General features: G+C 38.8%; 1 protein-coding gene across 2 annotated transcripts in view; it reads right to left on the bottom strand.

The window, feature by feature from the left end:
* The window catches only part of LOC133621797 (protein ELFN1-like), a 234,990-nt gene that overhangs the window by 32,857 nt on the left and 179,633 nt on the right, over positions 1-22,500 (bottom strand). Inside the window, exons 1-2 of one of the 2 annotated variants that reach the window (XM_061984159.2) lie at positions 13,608-13,716; positions 7,033-7,086 (exon numbers count right to left, since the gene is read on the bottom strand). The gene's annotated coding sequence lies outside the window, so the exon portion shown is untranslated. Of the gene's footprint in view, positions 1-7,032; positions 7,087-13,607; positions 13,717-22,500 lie in introns of those variants that run through there. The other variant, XM_061984158.2, reaches the window with a different exon arrangement.

Genomic DNA, 22,500 nt, shown 5'->3' with positions numbered 1-22,500 from the left:
ACCAGATTCAAGGGCTGCTGAGTTGCCATCATCAGAACCCAGATCACCCACAACAAAATCCCCACCAGTGATCCGCAGGTACCCAGAAAGGTTTCGAGTACCACCAAAAAAACTGAATCTCTGAAGACAGTATAAAAATCTGTGTTAAAGATGTACGAATACTGTTTGTATAATAAGCATGTTATTGTTTACAAATGAGGGTTAAGAGTTCAGTACTAAAAAAAAAAAAAAGAATGTGGCTTAAGTACAGTTTTTTAATTGAGCTGCTGCATTTTTTGGTTGGGTTCTTTTGAGTAATTTCTACATTTCTAAAAGGGGAGGAATGTAATAGAGTGATCTATGTTTGTCTGTTGCCATCTCCTGGTGAATGTTGGCTATAGCGTACTGGGGTTACTTTTTGGTTGGCCAACGATTTACGTGGTGTTGCGCACCTGACGTCAAGTGTGTGAGTCTGTTAAGAGATGTACTTCATCCCCTCGTCTGTTTATTGCCTCCAACTCAATATATTACAACAACATTGCTCCATGCGGACCCTCCAGGTCCGCATGGAGCTGGAGGGGGCGTGGCCTCCAGGTCCGCCTGAATTTCGGGAGAAAATTTGTCCCGGGAGGTTTTCGGGAGAGGCGCTGAATTTCGGGAGTCTCCCGGAAAATCCGGGAGGGTTGGCAAGTATGGTTAGTAGGGAGACTTTGTATTCAAAGGGATTTTAGAATTGGTGTGATATGGTCATATTTCCGCACTCTCATCAGGATCCCAGTAGCACTATTCTGTATGTATTGCAGCTTCTGGATGTTCTTGCTGGGGATCCCGACAAGAAGTGTGTTGCCGTAGTCTAGCCTGGAGGAGACAAAGGCATGGACGAGCCTCTCGGCATCAGAGAGAGTGAGTGAGGGGCGGAGTTTAGCAATGCTCCTGAGGTGGTAGAAGGAGGTCTTGCACAGTTGTGACTCAAAGTGCTTTTACATAGTGAAACCCAATATCTGAGTTACATTTAAACCAGTGTGGGTGGCACTGGGAAGTGTCTTGCCGAAGGACACGACGGAAGCGGCTGGGATGGCGGAAGCGGGAATCGAACCTGGAACCCTCAAGTTGCTGGCACGGCCACTTTACCGACCGAGCTAATACAGTTCACCGCGCGACACGTTAAACGAGGGCTGAGGCGAGGATTTAAAAAACAGCTCCCTTGGATCATCTTCATCATCATCGTCGTCATCATCATCATCATCATGGCCCAGAAACTGTTCCTGCCGAGTCAGCAGCCTCCAGCAGACATAACTGTCATAACAATACTTCCATGCTCTGCTGGCCTCACACTGATTCATATTATTATATTTTAATGGGCATGCTAATGAGCTGCTTCAGGATTGGTTAACAACTGCGTCACATGACACCTGAGTCAGCACTAAATTAGCGCCCTTTTTCCCCACTACTTCCCATGATCCCTTGCAGCGTCTTCTCCCTTCCCACTCGTTTCCTAGACTCCTTTGTCGCCTTCCTTCTCTCATTCATCCTTCCCTTGTCTCCTGTCTCCTTCCTAAATCCCTCCTTTACTTCCTCCCTGCCTCGCCTCCTCTTCCCTCCATCCTCGCCCCCTTTTAGCGGGCAGCTGTGTTTTTGTTTGGAATAAATGTTTTTGTCCAAACAGGAACGACGCTGCATATTGAAGCTGCTTTGTCATTGCCTCGGTGCCTCGGAGCAAGGCACTATTGTCGTGTTCGTGTCGCTTGTGTTTAAACACAAACACACACGTCAGGAATGTCCCTGTGGGGACCGATACACACACTGCAGTACCTATGTCTGACCACTTGGCGTACACACTTCACACAGCAAAATCATGAAAAATGACCTCCAGGGGACCCATCCATCCATTTTCTACCGCTTGTCCCTTTTGGGACCATTTTTTAAAAATGAAAACATACACACACTTGTCTGCATGTAGTCAAGCTGCCTACAGAACACAAGAATAAACACACTGGTGACTCTGGTGGACGTTTTAGACGGTAAAAAAAAAAAGAAAAAAAAAAAGAAAAAAAAAAAAAAAAGGGCTGCACGAGTGCTGCTGGCAGAGGAGGAGCTACGGTTCATTGAAAGCAATATAGACCGTTGAAAAACGTCCACGGTGAGGTGTACTTGTTGAGTACGGCGCTGGTGGAATAGAATAGTAAAATAGAGTAGAGCGCTTCATTGCTATCAAACATGAGAGATGCATGAGTGCTGCCGTCACAAGAGAGCTGCGGTTCATTCAGGGAAATATTGACACTTACGACACAATTTTAAAATGTTCACTGTGAGGTGAGAATGGTGGTCGTAGAATAGAAGACTTTATTGGCGTCAAACATGAGAGGTGCATGAGTGCTGCGATTCATTGAGGGGGACGTGAATGCCAACACAAGTAAGTTGCAAAGTAATTGTCTTGCCTGCAGGTGAGCATAATGGTGGTAGCGTTGCAGTCTAGGGCTACACGAGTACTGCTGGCACTGGTTAAGCTGCGGTTCATTGGGGGAAATATCGACACGACACACTTTTGAAAATGTTCACGGTGAGGTGTACTTGTTAAGCATGATGGTCGTTTAATAGAATAGAGCGCTTTATTGTTATCAAACATGAGAGATGCATGAGTGCTGCTGGCACAAGTGCGCTGCGGTTCATTGAGGGAAATATTAACACTTACGAACACAATTTTGAAAATGTTCACTGTGGGGTGGACTTGTTGAGCATGATGGTCGTAGAATAGAATAGTACGCTCTATCGTCATAAAACATAAGAGTAGCATGAGTGCTGCCGGCACCGGAGAGCTGCGGTTCATTGAGGGGGACGTGAATGCCAACACAAGTGAGTTGCAAAGTAATTGTCTTGTCTACAGGCGAGCATAGTGGTGGTAGCGTTGCCGTCTAGGGCTACGTGAGTGCTGCTGGTACTGGGTGAGCTGCGGTTCATTGAAATAAATATAGACAATTGAAAAATGTCCACGGTGAGGTGTACTTGTTGAGTACGGTGCTGGTGGAATAGAATAGTAAAATAGAGTAGAGCGCTTTATTGTTATCAAACATGAGAGATGCACAAGTGCTGCCGTCACAAGAGAGCTGCGGTTCTTTGAGGGAAATATCGACACTTACGACACAATTTCGGAAATGTTCACCTTGAGGTGGACTTAGTTGGGCATTGTGGTCGTAGAATAGAATAGAACGCTCTATTGTCATCAAACATATGAGTGCTGCCGGCACAAGAGAGCTGCGGTTCACTAGGGGAAATATTGACAAGGCACAATTTTAAAAATGTTCACTATGAGGTGAGGATGGTGGTCGTAGAATAGAAGACTTTATTGTCATCAAACATGAGAGGTGCATGAGTGCTGCCGGCACCGAAGAGCTGTGGTTCATTGAGGGGGATGTGAATGCCAACACGAGTGAGTTGCAAAGTAATTGTCTTGCCTACAGGTGAACATAGTGGTGGTAGCATTGCGGTCTAGGACTACACGAGTGATGCTGGCATTGGGTGAGCTGCGGTTCATTCAGGGAAATACTGACGCTTACAGCACAATTTTAAAATGTACACGGTGAGGTGTACCTATTGAGCAAGGTGGTGAGAAAATAAAAGCGTGGCGGCCTATGGCTGCATGAGTGCTGCCAGCACTATGAGGGTAAAATTAATCCCAAGAAAATAGTCTTGCCTAAAGTCAAGCGTGACAGTGTTTGGGTCACGGTCGCAGGACAGTATAGCAGTCAAGCACTGTGGTGGTAGCGTGCACAAATGCTGTCGATACATGGGGAGCTACGGTTCATTGGGGGATTTCAACAACAGCGAGCATAACAAGATAGTCGCGCAAGCATGGCGATGTTAGAGGAGACCATGCTCTGCTTCTCCATGTCACAGTACACGACGGAATTCCTGTTCCCTTCGATGAACCGCAACTCCCGGGTCTCGGCAGCACTCGTGCTGCCCCACTGCGTTATTGTGAATGATGTGAATGTCTGACATGTCCCCTCAAATAAAGATGTCAGGAGAACAAGGAGGCACATACTTGGCAAAAATAGCTTTCATCACAGCATCTGACTCTCATTCTTGTCTCAGGGGTGAGAACACACACACACACACACACACACACCCACACCCACACCCACACCCACACCCACACACACACACACACACACACACACACACACACACACACACAGTCCCACTATCGCTCTTTTCATCTCCACATACAAATTAAATCAGTGGTCCTGACAGGGCGAGAGGACGGGGAGGACGAATAAAAATCACCTCATTATTCACACACGGGCTGGTACGTGCACGCGCACACACACGCACGCGCGCACACACACACACACACACGCGCACACACGGTACAACAGAGGGTGCGCACAAAAAGGGCGGGAAGGCAAGGAGGATGATGATGACAGTGATGTGATGAAGGTCACGCTGACAAGAGGAGCAGCAGTGATGATGAGAGTGGCGGTCCCTGGCTGGCATCACCTGGCCCCGCCCACCTCCGTGGCGAGCACGGCGACTGGGGAGACGAGTGCTGTCGATGGCGTCTGCGATAACTTCTGTCTTGACCGATAACGGCCCGCAGTGCGCCCGTGACTACAATGTAAAGGAGGCCTTGTGAATCACGGCGAGTGAAGCGCGACGCTTTTTGTTGGTCGACTTTTGTCATTCGAAAGGAAAAAAGAAAAAAAGAAAGGAAACATGATTCATTAATTTTACTATATTATTATTGTTTATTGTTGTATTATATTGATTTCATATATCATTTATTATTATTACTATATTATTATTGTTGTATTATATTGATTTCATATATCATTTATTATTATTACTATATAAATATTGTTTATTGTTGTATTATATTGATTTCATACATCATTTATTATTACTATATTATTATTGTTTATTGTTGTATTTCATGTATCATGTATTATTATTAATATATTATTATTGTTTATTGTTAAATATATAGATTTCATATATCATTTATTATTACTTTATTATTATTTTTGTATTATATTGATTTCATATATAATTTACTATTATTACTTTATTATTATTCTTTATGGTTATATTATATTGATTTCGTATATAATTTATCATCATTACTATATTATTAGTGTTGTATTATATTGATTTCATATATCATTTAGTATTATTACTTTATTATTATTTATATTTATATTAAATTGATTTCATAAATCATTTATTATTATCACTATATTATTTTTGTTTATTGTTGTATTTCATATATCATGTATTATTATTACTATATTATTATTGTTTATTGTTGTTTTATTTTTGTTTCATATATCATGTATTATCACTATATTATTATTGTTTATTGTTGTATTATATTGATTTCATACATCACTTATTATTATTACTCTATTATTATTGTTTATTGTTGTATTTCATATATCATGTATTAGCATTACTATAATATTATTGTTTATTGTTAAATATATTGATTTCATATATCAATAATTATTATTACTTTATTATTGTATTATATTGATTTCATATCCATCCATCCATCCATTTGCTACCGCTTATTCCCTTTTTTGGGGTCGCGGGGGGCGCTGGAGCCCATCTCAGCTACAATCGGGCGGAAGGCGGGGTACAACCTGGACAAGTCGCCACCTCATCGCAGGGCCAACACAGATAGACAGACAACATTCACACTCACATTCACACACTAGGGCCAATTTAGTGTTGCCAATCAACTTATTCATATATAATTTACTATTATAACTTTATTATTATTGTTTATGGTTATATTATATTGACTTCATATATAATTTATCATTATTACTATATTATTATTGTTGTATTATATTGATTTCATATATCATTTACTATTATTACTTTATTATTATTGTTTGTATTTATATTAAATTGATTTCATACATCATTTATTATTATTACTATATTACTTTGGTTTATTGTTGTATTTCATATATCATGTATTATTATTACTATATTATTATTGTTGTTTCATATTGATTTCCTATATCAATTATTATTATTACTATATAATTATTGTTTATTGTTGGTTTATATTGATTTCATATATTATTATTACTATATCATTGTTTATTGTTGTATATCATACATCATGCATTATTATTACTATATTATTGTTTATTGTTAAATATATTGATTTCATACATCAATAATTATTATTACTTTATTATTATTGTTGTATTATATTGATTTCATATATCATTTACTATTATTGTTTATGTTATATTAAATTGGTTTCATATATAATTTATTATTATTACTATATTATTTTTGTTTATTGTTGTATTTCATATATCTATTATTATTACTATATTATTATTGTTTATTGTTGTATTACATTGATTTCATGTATCATTTATTATTACTACTATATTATTATTGGTTATTGTTATATTACATTGATTTCATATATCATTTATTATTACTACTATACACTTTTTGTTTATTTTAATATTATATTGATTTCATATATCATTTATTACATGATCATATTGTTATATTCTCATTAATACATCAATGTTGTTATCACTAGCATATCATATGTGTATTATTTATTATTGTTACATTAGTAGTAGTATAGTTTTATCATTACCATGTCCATATGTTACTTTTATCATATTGTATGTATTCAATATACCATTATTAATGTAATACTACATAAATAATATATATTATATAACGGTATCAGTATATTGTTACTTCTTATGTTATTAGTATCAGTTCAAAATCAACAGGGTTCTTGCTAACATTGGCAAGATGGATGATGTAGACCATAGACACTGGAAAGAAAGAACGTTCTAAGCTGAACTTTGACCCCAGCGCCACTGGCCAATGAAGAAAAGCAGTAGGGTTCTTGCTTTGAGGCAGACAAATAAAGGCTCTTATTTTGAAAAACAAGCTGTCACTGGTGTGTTGACGCTACAGCGATCGTGAAGTGACAGGATGTAAACTTCTTTTTTTTAAAATATATTTCAGATTCTTGCTTATATGAAGAAAAAAAAACGTTTTGTTTACCTTTGGTGTGCCAGCTGTGTCCTGCTCCTCAGTCTCGCCGACTTCTTTCCATCCCTAAACAAGAAAAGTTAAAGAAAAAGACTGTTATAAACTCAAACCTTTTAATTTGAAAACAGTTTTTCCCATTTCTACGGCACCCCGCCACAATAAAAGCCAGCCTGAGAGGAGACCAGCAAAGAAATCCAAGATGGCGTCTTGTGCGATTTATAGAAGTGTTTCCATCTTTACTGCACATCTTTGTGTGAGCTGTAACAATTTGACTGTGTCTCTTTGTGCTTGACGACTCCCCGGTCACTAAGCATCACACACACATCCTGCCTCTCTCCTTGACAAAAGTATTGGGACATAACCAATGACCTCATCAGTCAGAGGTTGGGCTTTACCGCTCAATAACAAATATGAGTGGAATTATAATTTACACATGCACTCCAAATTGTTGTAAAAGTAAAAAAAAATAGAAGTTCTCACATTTAGGGGATAACATATTTGCGCAAGATATTCAAACAATACGGTATAGCGCCGCTTATAACTACAACGTTAATTGCTAACTGACAACTGGCGCTGTAATTGCTAGCTTGCAACCAACACGGAAATCACTAACTGACAACTAGAGTGGTAATAGCTAACTAGCAACTAGCATGCTAATCTCTAGCTGGCAACTAACGCTTTGATCGCTAACTGACAACTAGCCTCTCTATATACATTTTTATTTGATTTGTTTTAATTCATTTTGGCCAAAAGGGGGTGCATTTCAATTTCTTAAACACACTTGTTATTTCATATGTTGACCAGAGGACGAGCACTTCAAGTTTTTACACACACTTGTTATTTCATATGTTGACCAGAGGGCGAGCACTTCAAGTTTTTACACACACTTGTTATTTCATATGTTGACCAGAGTGGGAGAACCGACACAGTCAATTTGAAAAATCCCTCCTTTTTGGGACCACCCTCATTTTGATAGATTTCACCACCAGGGGTGCAAATTAAATCTACATTTTTTGTTCTTTGTAATGTGCTTAAGGCCGATGACAAACGAGTCACGGACCACAGATGGCCCTTGTGCCGCACTTTGGGCAACCCGGCTGTAAAAGCTAACTGTTAATGGCCACTCTAGTCTTAGTACCGTCGTGTATTTGTTCATCCTATGGTCACATATGGGCATACTTGCCAACCTTGAGACCTCCGATTTCGGGAGGTGGGGGGTGGGGGGCGTGGTCGGGGTCGGGGGGCGTGGTTGGGGGCGTGGTTAGGATATATATATATATATAAGAAATACTTGACTTTCAGTGAATTCTAGCTATATATATATATATATTTTATTACATATATATATATATATATATATATATATATATATATATATATAAATAAATAAAAGAAATACTTGAATTTCAGTGTTCATTTATTTACACAGATACACACACATAACACTCATCTACTCATTGTTGAGTTAAGGGTTGAATTGTCCATCCTTGTTCTATTCTCTGTCACTATTTCAGAACACACACATTATACAAATATACATTATAAAATCAATAAGAAAACGGGAGCTCTAATTTGGGAGTCTGAATTAGGATCAGAAGTTCCTATATAAACATTGCGCACTCACGTCGCCTTTTTGTATTGATTACTGCAGCTGTGCACTGGATTCATTCACAAATACAAACTACAACTCACAAACACTTTAGAGTTCGGCTCCACCATCAGAATGTGTACTTAAACTTATAAAGATCACATGGATATTATTCAGTGAGTTGATTCACCAAAACTAACCTGTTATACAGGAGGAAAAAGCACACAGGACGTTTCAATTGTTCACAGACTGGTCGCGCTCATCAGAATGACAAGACACTTCCGGTCTGCAGGTGATAGCATTCAATTGGGAAGAAACACCCTACTGCCCCCTACTGACCAATGTGAATACTGATAAATGTGTAATGACAGCTCCAAAAACGCATTCAAACCACAAAATAAAATAAATAAATCAACACAAAAATGTGACACATTATGAGTGGGTCACATATGCATGTACAGTAGATGGCAGTATTGTCCTGTTTAAAAGTGTCACAACATTGCTGTTTACGGCAGACCAACTGCTTTAGGGTAGACGAAAACTTGACTGCTGTTGTTGTGTGTTGTTACCGCGCTGGGAGGACGTTAATGAAACTGCCTAACAATAAACCCACATAAGAAACCAAGAACTCGCCCTCCATCATTAGCTGTTTATATTGTGGGAAAGCAGACGTGAGAACAGGCTGTCAACACTCACTCAGGTCCGCATGGAGCTGGAGGGGGCGTGGCCTCCAGCTCCGCCTGAATTTTGGGAGATTTTCGGGAGAAAATTTGTCCCGGGAGGTTTTCGGGAGAGGCGCTGAATTTCGGGAGTCTCCCGGAAAATCCGGGAGGTTTGGCAAGTATGCATATGGGACACGGGTTGTCGTAATATCAACTTGTTCACCTGGCGGGTTTTTTCGGGGATGAATAATAATAATAATAACAATTAATTTCACTTATAAGGCGCCTTTCTGGGCACTTAAGGACACCGTACAAAATCAAAACAATAAAATCAATTGGCTAAAAACAACAAAAATCGATAAGATTTACAATGAATAAGCAGTCAGGAATAGGTGTGTTTTAGTCTTGATTTGAAGAGGGATATTGAGTCTAAGTTATGAAGGTCTGGTGGTAAAGAGTTCCAAAGATGAGGGGCTGAGCGGCTGAAAGCTTGGGCACCCACAGTGGACACTTTAAATAAGGGGACAGTGAGATGGACGGATGAAGAAGATCTTAGGGAACGTGAGGGTGTGGGCGACATGGATCAGGTCAGAGAGATATGACGGAGAGAGGTTATGGATAGCTTTGAAAGTGAGGAGAATTATTTTAAAGTGGATAGGGAAGTCCTTCTTTAGCTGCCGTCTTGTTTTATCATACATTGCTGCCTTTGCACCTGTCAATGTTTACTTTTCTCTGCGCATTAAATCAACCAAAAGTCCTGACTTTGGAGCAATGTTCACGGACTCTAGTATTTGGCTCTCTATTAGATGCTTGTTCAGCGGTCCTCATATTGAAGGTACTTTTCCTTGTGGATGTCTCAAGATGGGTTGAAATACAAGAACACACACACACACTTGTATTTGTTACCTTCTTAAGACCTCCAAAAAATGCCTACCTCTTTAGGCCCACCCTTTCTAGATATATAAAGAAGTGAAATTACAACATTAATAATATATACATACTATGCAAATATAAAAAAGCTTGTTGTGAAAAATCAGTTGGAATTTCACAAGAAAAAGGTCACAATTTCACAAGAAAAACATAGAATTTTGGCAGTGTTATAATAAAAGTTATAATTTTACTCAACGCAAGTCAAAACTTTACAAGAAAAACTGAACATTTGTGCAATATTATGATAAAAGTTGGAATTTTACTCAATAACAGTCGCAACTTTACAGGAAAAGCTTAAACTTTCTGCAATTGTTATGAAAAAAGTCACAATTTTATAAGAAAACTTTACAATTTTGGCAATATTATAATAATAATCAGAATTCTACTCTGCAAAATTATGAAAAATGTCATCGTTTTACTCCAAAAAGTTCACTATTTTACAAGAACAACAAGAAAATTGGCAATATTGTGATAAAAGTCAGAATTTTACATGACAAATGTCAGCATTTTGCATTAAAAAGTAGTAATTTTACATAAAGAAAGTAATAATTTTACATAAAAAAGTAATAATTTTACGAGAAAATATTGCAATATTACAGAAACAGAAAAAATATATGAGAAATTGTTCCCAATGTTATAAGGAAAAAAGTCGACACATTGTGAGAAAGACTGCTTTTAGTAAAAAAAAACATTTTAGATGGTTTTTTTGTAATTGGTTTTTAATCTTCATTATTTACTTCAAGTTATAACACACACACATACTGGTTATCATTTGGAATGGGGACCAAGTTTTTCATCATCACTTTTCTTTCTACAGGTTGTGGAGGCATAAAAAATGAGGTAAAATGGCCACTGCCCAGTTAGCTCATACACGTCTTTAAATCTCTGGATTGATGAAGTACTGTATTTTTCGGAGTATAAGTCGCTCCGGAGTATAAGTCGCACCTGCCGAAAATACATAATAAAGAAGGAAAAAAACATGAATAAGTCGCATTTTTTGGGGAAATGTATTTGATAAAACCCAACACCAAGAATAGACATTTGAAAGGCAATTTAAAATAAATAAAGAATAGTGAACAACAGGCTGAATAAGTGTACGTTATATGAGGCATAAATAACCAACTGAGAACGTGCCTGGTATATTAACGTAACATATTATGGTAAGAGTCATTCAAATAACTATAACATATAGAACATGCTATACGTTTACCAAACAATCTGTCACTCCTAATCACTAAATCCCATGAAATCTTATACGTCTAGTCTCTTACGTGAATGAGATAAATAATATTATTTGATATTTTACGGTAATGTGTTAATAATCTCACACATTGATTGATTGATTGATATATTTTATTTCAAATATGCATAAAAACAAGAGCAAGCCTGATCCAATACAGTGCTATAGCCTTAACAGACATTATAACAAAATGAAAACAATGGAAAAGAAAAAAACAAAAACAAATGAGCATTTGACTTTCTTTCTTTTTTTTTTACATATTTGAAAAGGATTGGTGCGGCATCTTCAGTAATGCGGACGCTGTATTGATCCGTTGTGGTGAAGAAGGAGCTGAGCCGGAAGGCAAAGCTCTCAATTTACCGGTCGATCTACGTTCCCATCCTCACCTATGGTCATGAGCTTTGGGTCATGACCGAAAGGACAAGATCATGGGTACAAGCGGCCGAAATGAGTTTCCTCCGCCGGGTGGCGGGGCTCTCCCTTAGAGATAGGGTGAGAAGCTCTGTCATCCGGGGGGAGCTCAAAGTAAAGCCGCTGCTCCTCCACATCGAGAGGAGCCAGATGAGGTGGTTCGGGCATCTGGTCAGGATGCCACCCGATCGCCTCCCTCGGGAGGTGTTTAGGGCACATCCGACCGGTAGGAGGCCACGGGGAAGACCCAGGACACGTTGGGAAGACTATGTCTCCCGGCTGGCCTGGGAACGCCTCGGGATCCCCCGGGAGGAGCTGGACGAAGTGGCTGGGGAGAGGGAAGTCTGGGCTTCCCTGCTTAGGATGCTGCCCCCGCGACCCGACCTCGGATAAGCGGAAGAAGATGGATGGATGGATGGATATTTGAAAAGGAGTGAGAAGAATCAAAATTAAAATTAATTTTAAATTTAATTAAGATTAAAATTATTTAATCCCACCCCTTTTCTTTAAATCATAAATTACTCTGAGCTAGAACTACCTGTTCACTCAATGTACAAACTTAATGAACTTGTATATACATAAATTATAGATATATACATACATATGCACACTACACACATACATAGCCACACCATTACCGCTAGTGATCATGGAAATAGTAACATGCCACCACAGCAACACCACTGCCTCAGTGGGCACATAAGTCGCTCCTGAGTATAAGTCGCACCCCCGGCCAAACTATGAAAAAAACTGCGACTTATAGTCCGAAAAATACGGTAATGTGCTGATCATTCTTACTGGGGACCCTGGGGAAAAAAAGAGTTAATATGGTTCATGGGGACCAAATTTAAATAATTTTGCATAATTCACACAAATTTGTACGTGACTACTGAGGACCATTTAAAAAAAAAAGAAGATCTAATTAGATGTTAAACATGTTTACTTTTTAGTAAACATGTTTTATGGGCCAAAGCTTAAAAATCACTTAGGCATCTTCAGAATGGATCTGACTATCATTTAAAAAGGTTTCCCTTTAGGGCAGTGGTTCTCAAATGGGGGTACGCGTACCCCTGGGGGTACTTGAAGGTATGCCAAGGGGTACGTGAGATTTTTTTCAAAATATTCTAAAAATAGCAACAATTCAAAAATCCTTTATAAATATAAATAAAAACCTATCTTTTTTTCCAAATAGTTCAAGAAAGACCACTACAAATGAGCAATATTTTGCACTGTTATACAATTTAATAAATCAGAAGCTGATGACATCGTGCTGTATTTTACTTCTTTATCTCTTTTTTTCAACCAAAAATGCTTTGCTCTGATTAGGGGGTACTTGAATTAAAAAAAAAATTCACAGGGGGTACATCACTGAAAAAAGGTTGAGAACCACTGCTTTAGGGGACCTGTTTTTTTGTCCCCATACCGTCAGAGGTCCCCGAAAGGTGACTGTGTAAACAGAGCGATGTCCCCATTAAGTAAGCATTGCCAGAACACACACACACACACACACACACACACACACACACACACACACACACACACACAAAGCGTGCCAGATAGAAGTCGGTCAGGTGGAAGACGACAACAAAGATGGACGACGAGTCCTCCCAAAGCACGAGCTCTCAAGTCAATGAGCTAAAAATAGACGACATGCTGTGACACCTCACACACAACCCCAGCATCATATTCATACAGCAAGTTGAAGGGACACACACACACGCACACACACACACACAATCCCATCCCCCACAGGAACCTGCAGGCCCAGGAGCAGCGAGTGTGAGTCAGCTGGTCTCCATCAGCAGCAGGTCCTCATCGGGCGCAGGGAGGGAACGCTCGGGGCGTGGTGAGCTGGTCATGGCGCCCTGACTCTTACTGAATGTCAGTTAGGTAACGCTTATACGTGTGTGTGTATGTGTGTGTGTGATGACTACCCACAACGCGGCAGTCGAACGAGCAAAGCGAAGCACTTAGTGTTGCCAAAGAGGTCAAGTACCTTGTTATCAAATGCGAGAAGATGCATCACTACGTTTGCTTTCTTCAAGACGCCCGTGCAGGGTCCCCCCGCCAGCGTCGTATTTTTTGCCGATTGCTTTTTTTATCGTGTCCTTCCTCCCTCGCTGACGACTTGGTAAAGGCGCCACGAACGCTTAGGAGGAAGTCAAGAACTTGTCAATGTAGTCTGTAAGAAAGGTATTCATGCAAATCAAAACAATATTTATGCGAGTCAAAGATCCTCTATACACAAGGAACACTGGGTTGTTTTTAAGAGTACACAATAAAAACAATGTTTTTAAGGAGCTACAGCAAAAAGTCAAAGATGCTCTCTACATGACAGGATCTCTCTGCTTAAAATGCTAGTCAAAGATTTTCTACATGACAAGAGCGCTCTACTGTTTTTTTAGGAAACACTGCAAAAGTGCTTGTCAAATATGCTCGTCAAAGATCCTCTATATCAGTGATTCTCAAAGGTCCTCTAGGTTTGTCATTGTCATCCCATTGGGTTGAGTTTTTTCTTGCCCTGATGTGGGCTCTGTCGTTGTGGCTTGTGCAGCCCTTTGAGACACTCGTGATTTAGGGCTATATAAGTCAACTTTGATTGATTGATTGATATATGACAAGATTGCTTAACTGTTTTTAAGAATGTTAATTCCTAAAAACGCTAGTCAAAGATCCTCTACAAGACAGGAATGGAATGCTCTTCATAAGGATATACTGCAAAAACGCTTGTCAAAGATCCTCTATATCAGTGGTCCCCAACCACCCGGCCGTGGCCCGGTACCGATTTCCACAAGAAATGAAAAAATAAATAAATAAAGTTTATTTTTATTTTTTTCCATTAAATCAACATAAAAAACACAAGATACACTTACAATTAGTGCACCAACCCAAAAAACCTCCCTCCCCCATTTACACTCATTCACACAAAAGGGTTGTTTCTTTCTGTTATTAATATTCTGGTTCCTACATTATATATCAATATATATCAATACAGTCTGCAGGGATACAGTCCGTAAGCACACATGATTGTATTATTTTAAGACAAAAAAATAAATAAAACTAAATACCATATCCAAAGATTCCCTACAATTATTTAGAAAATACTGCAAAAAAACTAGTCAAAGATCCTCTACAAGAACGGAGTGGTATTTGGTTTTTAAAGACACACTGCAAAAAAAACACTAGTCATTAGGGGTGTGGGAAAAATCGATTCAAATTCGAATCGCGATTCTCACGTTGTGCGATTCAGAATCGATTCTCATTTAAAAAAAATTGATTTATTTTTATTTATTTATTTATTTTAATTTTTTATAATTATTCAATCCAACAAAACAATACACGGCAATACCATAACAATGCAATCCAATTCCAAAACCCAGCAACACTCAGAACAGCAATAAACAGAGCACTAGGCCACTAGGCACCTACTCAGTGGCCTAGTGGTTAGAGTGTCCGTCCTGAGATCGGTAGGTTGGGAGTTCAAATCCCGGCCGAGTCATACCAAAGACTATAAAAATGGGACCCATTACCTCCCTGCTTGGCACTCAGCATCAAGGGTTGGAATTGGGGGTTAAATCACCAAAATGATTCCCGGGCGCAGCCACCGCTGCTGCCCACTGCTCCCCTCACCTCCCAGGGGGTGATCAAGGGTGATGGGTCAAATGCAGAGAATAATTTCGCCACACCTAGTGTGTGTGTGACAATCATTGGTACTTTAACTTTAACTTTAACTTTAATTGAGAGGAGACACAAACACGACACAGAACAAACCAAAAGTAGTGAAACAAAAATGAATATTATCAACAACAGTATCAATATTAGTTACAATTTCAACATAGCAGTGATTAAAAATCCCTCATTGACATTATCATTAGACATTTATAAAAAAATTAAAAAAAAGAACAATAGTGTCACAGTGGCTTACACTTGCATCGCATCTCATAAGCTTGACAACACACAGTGTCCAATATTTTCACAAAGATAAAATAAGTCATATTTTTGGTTCATTTAATAGTGAAAACAAATTTACATTATTGCAATCACTTGATAAAACATTGTCCTTTACAATTATAAAAGCTTTTTATAAAAATCTACTACTCTGCTTGCATGTCAGCAGACTGGGGTAGATCCTGCTGAAATCCTATGTATTGAATGAATAGAGAATCGTGTTGAATTGAAAAAAAATCGATTTTGAATCAAATCGTGACCCCAAGAATCGATATTGAATCGAATCGTGGGACACCCAAAGATTCACAGCCCTACTTTTCCCTTTAGGGGACCTGTTTTTTTGTCCCCATACCGTCAGAGATCCCCTAAAGGTGACTGTGTAAACAGAGCGATGTCCCCATTAAAGGCCTACTGAAATGCGATTTTCTTATTTAAACGGGGATAGCAGGTCCATTCTATGTCATTTCGCGATATTGCCATATTTTTGCTGAAAGGATTTAGTAGAGAACATCGACGATAAAGTTCACAACTTTTGGTCGCTGATAGAAAAGCCTTGCCTGTACCGGAAATAGCAGACGAGTAGCGTGACGTCACAGGTTGTGGAGCTCCTCACATCTGCACATTGTTTACAATCATGGCCACCAGCAGAGAGCGATTCAGACCGAGAAAGCGACGATTTCCCCATTAATTTGAGCGAGGATGAAAGATTTGTGGATGAGGAAAGTGAGAGTGAAGGACTAGAGGGCAGTGGGAGCGATTCAGATAGGGAAGATGCTGTGAGAGGCGGGTGGGACCTGATATTCAGCTGGGAATGACTAAAACAGTAAATAAACACAAGACATATATATACTCTATTAGCCACAACACAACCAGGCTTATATTTAATAAGCCACAAATAATCCCACATAACAAACACCTCCCCCCTCCCGTCCATATAACCCGTCAATACAACTCAAACACCTGCACAACACACTCAATCCCACAGCCCAAAGTACCGTTCACCTCCCCAAAGTTCATACAGCACATATATTTCCCCAAAGTCCCCAAAGTTACGTACGTGACATGCACATAGCGGCACGCACGTACGGGCAAGCGATGAAATGTTTGGAAGCCGCAGCTGCATGCGTACTCACGGTACCATGTCTGCGCATCCAACTCAAAGTCCTCCTGGTAAGAGTCTCTGTTGTCCCAGTTCTCCACAGGCCAATGGTAAAGCTTGACTGTCATCTTCCAGGAATGTAAACAATGAAACACCGGCTGTGTTTGTGTTGTTGCTGCAGTCGGCCGCAATACACCGCTTCCCACCTACAACTTTCTTCTTTGCTGTCTCCATTGTTCATTGAACAAATTGCAAAAGATTCACCAACACAGATGTCCAGAATACTGTGGAATTTTGCGATGAAAACAGATGACTTAATAGCTGGCCACCATGCTGTCCCAAAATGTCCTCTACAATCCGTGACGTCACGCGCTGACGTCATCATACCGAGACGTTTTCAGCAGGATTTTTCGCGTGAAATTTAAAATTGCACTTTAGTAAACTAACGCGGCCGTATTGGCATGTGTTGCAATGTTAAGATTTCATCATTGATATATAAACTATCAGACTGCATGGTCGGTAGCAGTGGGTTTCAGTAGGCCTTTAAGTAAGCATTGCCAGAACACACACACACACACACACACACACACACACACACACACACACACACACACACACACACACACACAGGGGCTTGGAAAGTGCATGCTGATTCGCTAATTAGCCGTCACGGTGACAGAAAGCGATATTTAATTGGCTGCTAAAAGCGGCGAGAACAACTCCCAGCATGGACGCACGTCAGGGGGAGGAAGAGCAGCAGGCGGTCGAGTTGTGTCCTCTTCCGACTTCGTGACAACAACGTGGACGACATAAGCAAAATACAACAACGGCGTTGAGGTATGGACTATTCATTTTGGTAGCCTTCAACACTTTTTGAAGTGTATGCATTTTGTTTTTTACGTCCGAAGCGCTGCACACAAAAAGGGTAAAAAAAATAAAAATATGTGTGCGTGGTGCTGTTTTTAAACATTGTAATACCGAGTGACTTGAAATTTCTCACACAGCTCCTCAAAACACGGTTAGAATAATAATGTGTAAGTTATCACACAACTTTAGTATGCTTCAAGTCTGTTGCTATAGTTATTAGCTATTGTGCTCAAGCTGTACTTTTTCTATCTGTGCAAGGACAAAACTTCTTGTCAGCCGCAGATGTTATCTTTGTTTTAGCCCGCTAAAAACCAAGGATTTCAAGGACCTCAACGAAGATAAGACAGCACGCAGACGAAGCAGAGACAAGGCCCCAGCACATTCCGTCACGTATTGTGCGCACTGGAGCTGCTTTGCATGATATGTGTGACCACTCCTTTTAGAGGCGGCCTCAGTTGACTGGGGAACTCCTGAATAAATAGAAGGACGCGGGAACTGTACCTTAGAGCAGTGGTTCTCAAATGGGGGTACGCGTACCCCTGGGGGTACTTGAAGGTATGCCAAGGGGTACGTGAGATTTTTTTTAAATATTCTAAAAATAGCAACAATTCAACAATCCTTCATAAATATATTTATTGAATAATACTTCAACAATATATGAATGTAAGTTCATAAACTCAATGAAGAACAAGCTCAAGTTTCTCACTAAAATGTCTGTCAAAAAGAACTGTGAAAAGAAATGCAACAATGCAATATTCAGTGTTGACAGCTAGATTTTTTGTGGACATGTTCCATAAATATTGATGTTAAAGATTTATTTTTTTGTGAAGAAATGTTTTGAATTAAGTTCATGAATCCAGATGGATCTCTATTACAATCCCTAGATTATTCTATGTGTAGAAATCTTTATTTAAAATTGAATCATTTGTTTATTTTTCAACAAGTTTTTAGTTATTTGTATATCTTTTTTTCCAAATAGTTCAAAAAAGACCACTACAAATGAGCAATATTTTGCACTGTTATACAATTTAATAAATCAGAAACTGATGACATAGTGCTTCTTTATCTATTTTTTTCAACCAAAAATGCTTCGCTATTATTAGGGGGTACTTGAATTAAAAAAATGTTCACAGGGGGTACATCACTGAAAAAAGGTTGAGAACCACTGCCTTAGAGCATAGGGCGAGACTGTGACTAAGTGTGCAGCTCCATGCGTTCTCCGCATGAGCTAAATTGAACTCTGTCTCTGCATGATTCCTTGCTTCTTGTCTGTTTAATAGATGTCATCAGTGTTTGAACGTGACAAACACTCACTGTAACTTTCGGGCGTTTGGTTGAATCACCACCAAATTCGGTGCACATCTTTGGGGGACTGACGAGCGCATATGTGGCGAATTTCAGCAAGATTGCTTGAAGAACGTGGCGTTGAGGTATGGACTATTTATTTTGGTACCCTTCAATACTTTTGAAGTGTATGTATTTTGTTTTTTACTTACAAAGCGCTGCACATAAAAAGAGTTAAAAAAAATATAAAAAAATGTAAATCCTGACAATTACGTGTGCGTGGTGCTGTTTTTAAACCAGGTAAGACCGATTGACTTGAAATTTCTCACACAGCTCCTCTAAACACCCACTGTAACTTCTGGCCGTTTGGTTGAATCGCCACCAAATTCGGTACACATCTTCGGGGGACTGACGAGCACATATTTAGTGAATTTCAGCAAGATTGGTCGAAAAACGTGGCGTTGAGGTGTGGACTATTTATTTTGGTACCCTTCAACATTTTTTGAAGTGTATGTATTTTGGTTTTTTACTTCCGAAACGCTGCACACAAAAAGGGTAAAAAAATAAATCAAAAATCCTGACAATTACGTGTGCTTACAGTATTAACACTTTTTAGGGTGCAACAAAAGACTAGATTCAGCTCATATTAAAATTTTGCAATAAGAAATAAGATTCTACTATCATAAACTACTGATAATATTAATATACACAAAAGTATTAAAATGTGGTATTGTTTAAAAGTGAACGGTACCCATCCCTACTGACTATTAGCGTAATAACTATTAAAACTGTATTATATACATGTTGTATCTATGCTAGCACGTTTAACAAAGCATTTTCAACTCTACCTATAGAGGGCGCCACATATGTCACTGATATTGTGGCCTGAACCCTTAACTCGTCTGTCATTAAGGACAGCAGCATCCTTTGTGTTGCCATGGTGACCAACATTCCCTTCCACCCTAGCAGTGTTGTTAGCACGGAATAGAATGAATGCCTGTTTTTTAAGTCACGACCAGAGTGGTTCAAAATTCAGTTTGTGTGGAAATAATAATTTAAAAAAATAATGCAATTATTCAAGTTTTTTTGTTATTGTGCCGAGTAATTTGCATAGATTGTGTGCACATGCTTCTTGTTTAAATTATGAAGCAAACACTCATTATTTCAATGGCGTTTCACCCGCTACATTTGTTCTATGAATTAAAATTTGTGTGCACATTCGTAGGCGTGTGTGTAGGTGTGTGTGTGTGTTACTAAGAAAAAGGGGACACATGAATCGGTGACCTTCGCACTGTTACATTTTTAAAACAGGCTGTGAATAATAGATCAAGTTGTAGTAGAACGAGCCCAGGATGAAATATGAAATAAAATTATCTGACATAAAGAGCATAGAGAAGTGTGTGTGTGTGTGTGTGTGTGTGTGTGTGTGTGTGTGTGTGTGTGTGTGTGTGTGTGTGTGTGTTCCACACTGACATTAATGCCAACTTACGCTTTCCAATCATTTGAGAAAAAACAAGGGGCAAGCTCACTCTCCTTCCAAACATATTGCTGGGTATTGTGGCCAAACAGCTACATTTTTGTTGCATCTGACATCACATGGACAAAGTGGAGGAAATTTCTTTGGTCAGATGAAACAAAAATTGAGCTGTTTGGCCACAATACCCAGCAATATGTTTGGAGGATAAAAGGTGAGGCTTTTAATCCCAGGAACACCACTCCTACCCCTACCGTCAAGCATGGTGGTGGTAGTATTATGCTCTGGGCCTGTTTTGCTGCCAATGGAACTGATGCTTTACAGAGAGTAAATGGGACAATGAAAAAGGAGGATAACCTCCAAATTCTTCAGGACAACCTAAAATCATCAGCCCGGAGGTTGGGTCTTGGGCGCAGTTGGGTGTTCCAACAGGACAATGACCCCAAACACACGTCAAAAGTGGTAAAGGAATGGCTAAATCAGGTTAGAATTAAGGTTTTAGAATGGCTTTCCCAAAGTCCTGACTTGAACGTGATGACAATGCTAGAGAAACAAGTCCATGTCAGAAAACCAACAAATTTAGCTGAACTGCAACAATTTTGTCAAGAGGAGTGGTCAAAAATTCAAGCAGAAGCTTGTGGATGGCTACCAAAAGCGCCTTATTGCAGTGAAACTTGCCAAGGGACATGTAAGCAAATATTAACATTGCTGTATGTATACTTTTGACCCAGCACATTTGGTTGACCCATAATAAATTCATAAAAGAACCAAACTTCATGAAAGTTTTTTGTGACCAACAAGTATGTGCTCCAATCACTCTATCACAAAAAAAATAAGAGTTGTACAAATGATTGGAAACTCAAGACAGCCATGACATTATGTTCTTCACAAGTGTATGTAAACTTTTGACCACGACTGTAGATTATATTTGACTAGTATTTTTTGTAGTGTGTCTTTAAAAGAAAGGAAATCATTCTTGTCATAAAAATGATCTTTGATTATTGTTTTCTGTAGTATGTTCTTTAAAACAGCAAAGCACTCTTGTTGTTATATACAGTAGATGATCTTTGACTGGTGTTTTCTGTAGAATGTCCCTAAAAAATCTAATTGCTCTAGTAATATAGATGATCTTTGACTAGTGTTTTTGTATTGTGTCTTTAAAAGAAAGGAAATCATTCTTGTCATAGAAATGACCTTTGACTATTGTTTTCTGTAGTATGTTCTTTAAAACAGCAAAACACTCTTGTCATATAGAGGATCTTTGACTGGTGTGTTTTGTAGTGGGTCCTTTACAAAAAAGAAATCTCTCTTGTCACAGAGGATCTTTGACTAGCATTTTTTTAATAGGTCCTCAAAAACAGCAGAGGACAATTCCTAATTTTAATGATTTTAGGGCATCTCCATGGAACCAGAATGAGTTTATCTAACCTGTATATAATATTATATATAATATATATACATATATATAATACATTGTGGAAATTGGTTTGAATCGTGAATCGTGTTGAACCGTGAGTTGATTCTGAATCGAATCGTCACCCCAGGAATCATTAGGCGCCCAAAGAGTCACAAGCCTACTTAGAAGAACTGGATGTTAGTAATCTGAATTAAGGAAAGAAATCATCAAAAACATGACAGAGCGGAGAGTAGCACTGCTAGTCTGCACCACACTGAAGCAGAATGAGTCGATAGCCCCAGCCAAGGACATTCAAATAATACCCAAACGGCAGACATTTATCAATGAAAATAAGGAGAAGCTGCTGATGGCGTTTTTGTTACTTTACATGCCGACTGCATGTAAAGTGACTATATATATATATATATATATATATATATATATATATATATATATATATATATATATATATACATACAGTATATCCTATACATGTATATGGGTACATATTATAATAACAGATGTATAATAAATATTTAATATAAATTAATTTTAAGAGTATGTGAAAGTTAAACTCCTAC

This window comes from Nerophis lumbriciformis, linkage group LG25 (assembly GCF_033978685.3).
Source record: "Nerophis lumbriciformis linkage group LG25, RoL_Nlum_v2.1, whole genome shotgun sequence".
NCBI classification, from domain to species: domain Eukaryota; kingdom Metazoa; phylum Chordata; class Actinopteri; order Syngnathiformes; family Syngnathidae; genus Nerophis; species Nerophis lumbriciformis.
This window is presented reverse-complemented; position numbering and strand designations above follow the sequence as displayed.